Genomic DNA, 4,303 nt, shown 5'->3' on the forward strand with positions numbered 1-4,303 from the left:
GATGCCTCGCCTCCTCGCAGAGATGGATTGCGTGGCAAAATAATAACAAGGAAGACACCCCCCTTTTAAAAACACACCCCTCCCTGTGGGCACGTCTTTGCAATTTAAGACACACACCCCCACGCCAAGCTGGCTGATATAAGGAAGAGAGACCAGATGCAAGAGGGGGGAATTGATTTTAGGACTTTGGCACCCCCCCACAAGCACCCTTTTCCTCCCTCCATGGGTGCCCGCAGGGTTGGAAGAGGGTGAGGTGTCATAAATGTGGGGGGGGGGCAGGATGCTCCTGGCTCCCTTTAGTCTCCTGGAAGGGGGGGCCCGGGGGGCGCTAGCTTTCAGACTCTGATCTTGGGCTTACACGCAGCCCAGATTTATTTATATTTTTGGGTGGGGGTCACTTGTAGCCTTTGACTTCAACAGCTCCCCCCGCCCTCCCAAGCTATATTTTTACTCACGGAGTCAACCTCCTCTCACAAAAGAGTTTACTGGTCCACCTGCAACCTGGGAATGATTAGCTGTATCTTTCGTTGCTTTTCAATGCTTGCAGATCTTCTGAAATGGCTCTAATCGATTAAAAAATAACTATTTTCAAAATTATTTAATGGGTGTTGTTGTCTGCCACCCTGGACTGAAGGGCGGTGCAGAAATTGAATGGCCCCACAAAATAACGCCGAAAGACCCCAGTCAAATCTAACTGCTGCCGCCTCCTTTTGCACCCAGAGCATAAATTTGCTGCCTATCCGCCACCCAAATAAATGCACGTTTCTTTCAAATCTTCAGCAGGCCTCTGATCGCGCCAGCGGCGATTATGATAATTATAACGTTTTATGTTTCTGTAGCGGCCTCTTGAGCTTTCCAACAGCTTCGAGTGCATTATTGTGCTGTAATCTCTGCAGCAATCCTGTAAGGAAAGCTGATATCCCTGTCTCTATAAGTCCTGAGAAGCCTATGCACCATACATTAAAAGCACATTCCACCACCACCACCCACTCCCAAAGAATTCTGGGAACTGTAGTTCGTGAAGGGTGCTGGGAAATGTAGCTCTGTGAGAGGTGGACTACAGTTCCCAGGATTCTTAGAGGGAGGCGGAGGAAGACGTGCTTTCAGTGAGATTTCAGTGCATGGCGTGTACACAGCTGGTACAAAATTATTTTACAGCTCAATTCTGCAATTCTGTGATTCCAGAGGTATGTTAGACTCCAGCTCCCATCAGCCCCAACTAGCAAAGCCAGTGATGATGGGAACTAGAGTCCAACATACTTCTGGGGGCGGGCATGCCCTCCCCCCTCCGCCAGTGTTTCCCAAACTTGGGTCTCCAACTGTTTTCGGACTACAATTCCCATCATCCCTGAGCACTGGTCTTGCTAGCTAGGGATGATGGGAGTTGTAGTCCAAAAACAGCTGGAGACCCACATTTGGGAAACACGGACCACAGGGAAATAATTATTTGGAGCAGGTACAGAAAAAAAAGGGGTCTTCCCAATACAGTGGTACCTCTGGTTATGTACTTAATTCGTTCCAGAGGTCCGTTCTTAACCTGAAACTGTTCTTAACCTGAAGCACCACTTTAGCTAATGGGGCCTCCTGCTGCTGCCGCGCCGCCAGAGCACGATTTCTGTTCTCATCCTGAAGCAAAGTTCTTAACCCGGGGTACTATTTCTGGGTTAGCGGAGTCTGTAACCTGAAGTGTATGTAACCCGAGGTACCACTGTACCAATATTTGCCATGCCATAGATCAGGGGTCAGCAAAATTTTTCATCAGGGGGCCGGTCCACTGTCCCTCAGACCTTGTGGGGGGCCGGACTATTTTTGGGGGGTGGGGGTGGGAATGAACAAATTCCTATGCCCCACAAATAACCCAGAGATGCATTTTAAAGAAAAGCACACATTCTACTCATGTAAAAACATGCTGATTCCCGGACCGTCTGCAGGCCAGATTGAGAAGGCAATTGGGTCGGATCCGGCCCCCAGGCCTTAGTTTGCCTACCCATGGCATAGATGATCAGGACAACATCCCGGTTTCTTCAAGGGACACACCTAATGGTAGCACACCCTCTGTTAAGGGTTGCTGGCAAAACAAGTGAGGGCTATCGCCGGGAAAACTGTTTCGCCTTCTTGCCCGAATCCCACTCTCTCCCATCCTTCCTTCTTCCTGGGCTCCGTTGACTTCCTAATCCTCGCATCCTGACCTACTTTCCCGCCTGAGCTGATGCCCACAGTGTTTCAGATCTGTCTTGTGTTCTGTGTAGATACAGAGGGAGGTCACTTTAGCTGCAGCCAAACTCGTGGAGTTTGCTTGCTTGCTTCGTTTTGTAAGCCGCCACTCCAATTCGGGCTGTTGTTTCATTGAGATGTGGTCCCTGTATATGTGTTTTTTGTGTTTGTGTCAGGGTCAGGTTGTGTGAATAGGAACCAACTCCTAGGGGCCAAGGTCCCTTCGCCCCCAATAAAATATTTGAGGGGGCCGGGGGACCCCAAAGTTGATGGGTTTTGCCATTCAGATAGTGTGCATGCGATGCGTCTTGTGATGGATTGGGTCAACAATCTGGGCTCTCTCTCTCTCTCCATAGTATCCAGATTTTTGCCTGTCAGTGCATCTCTGTAGCTACTGGCTGGATTGCTGTGATGTCACAGAATGTTCACAATTAACTCTCCACTGGTGGTCTGTGTAGACAATACTAATCTAGATGGATCAAAAGTCCGACTGGGACAATCTGCTGCTATTATTAGAATAGAATAGAGTTGGAAGGGACCCATAGGGTCATCTAGTCCAACCCCCTGCAATGCAGGAATATGCAGCTGTCCCGTACAGGGATCGAACCCACAACCTTGGCGTTATCATCACCACCGCCCTCTAGCCAGCTGAGCTGTCCATCTGATACTTTTTAAAATTTATTTAACAAAATGTACACACTGCTCAATTACAAACAGGACCTCTAAACAATTTATAAAACAAAAAAACTTAAAAAACAGAAGCAAGCATTAACATCGTTAATGAAATTGCCAACTATTGCCAATTAGATTTCCCTCCCCTCCCCACATACCTCCTCCCAAATTTGCTCAGGGCACCTCAGTTTACAGCAATACAGAGTTTAAATCCATTTATTCATTCCAAGGCAACCTCAGAAATAATACTTTCAGAACTGCCCAAAACACCCAAATGGTTGGCTGCCTGTGCCCTTCTTGGTTTAGCTGGGAGGGCCTTACCCTGCCCGCCCCCCCCCCCCCCGGCTTCTGAAGATGATTCTTATTATAGCCAGTTTTGCCTCAGACCTGGGCAGAAGCATGTGGAGGAGACAGAAAGAAATCAGGTGGGTGGAAGGAGCCTTCGTGAATGAAGGCGAGCAAGATATGTGTTATGAAATAAAATGTCCCTCACATGGACATTATAACCAAGATTTGGGGCACAGTTGCCAGCTAATTCCTGGCAGTGCTTGGCCAAGAGCCACACTGCAAAACTGTTGTGTGGCTTTTACCTGAGCAAGGATATTTATAAGGTGTGATGCAAGCTTTTCTTTCTTTTCTTTTTTAAATATATTTTTAATTAGTTTTTTAACATATCATTTCCAACATTCATACAACAGAAGTTCTTATCTTATACAGTCTTTTTACTTCCGTCAACACCCCTGACAATTTTCTGTTCTTTATCACTTATTCTGCATTTCTTGATTTCTCTGTTACTCTTAATTATCGTCAAATAATAATTCTCCTCATAGTCTTACTTGTAATATTTCAAATAGTCCTCCTTACAAAACCTCTTGCGATCCTACTAGCGTAATCTGTTCATTACTATTACTTTTCAAATAGTTCATATATTTACTTGAGTCTTCTAATAATCTCTGGTCCCTCTGGTTGTTTTTGTTTTTCTTTTTTAGTACTGTATTGTGTTTTCTTTTGTGTGTTTTCTTTTCTTTTTTCTATGTTACATTTGTTATAATTGTGGAAAATTTAATAAAAAATCTTTTGGAAAAGAATCTCTGGTCCCGCAGGTTTCGAATCCTTCCTGTTAATTTATCTAATTCTGAACAGTCCATCAATTTCATCCTCCATTCTTCTTTCATCGGTAGCTCTTCTTGCTTCCATTTTTGTGCCAATAATATTTTTGGACACGGGTAGCGTTGTGGGTTAAACCACAGAGCCCAGAACTTGCCGATCAGAAGGTCGGTGGTTCGAATCCCCGTGACGGGGTGAGCTCCCATTGCTTGGTCCCAGCTCCTGCCAACCTAGCAGTTCGAAAGCACATCAAAGTGCAAGTAGATAAATAGGTACCGCTCCGGCGGGAAGGTAAACTGCGTTTTCGTGC

This window comes from Podarcis bocagei (genome assembly GCF_964188305.1).
Source record: "Podarcis bocagei genome assembly, chromosome: 7".
Classification (NCBI taxonomy): Eukaryota; Metazoa; Chordata; class Lepidosauria; order Squamata; family Lacertidae; genus Podarcis; species Podarcis bocagei.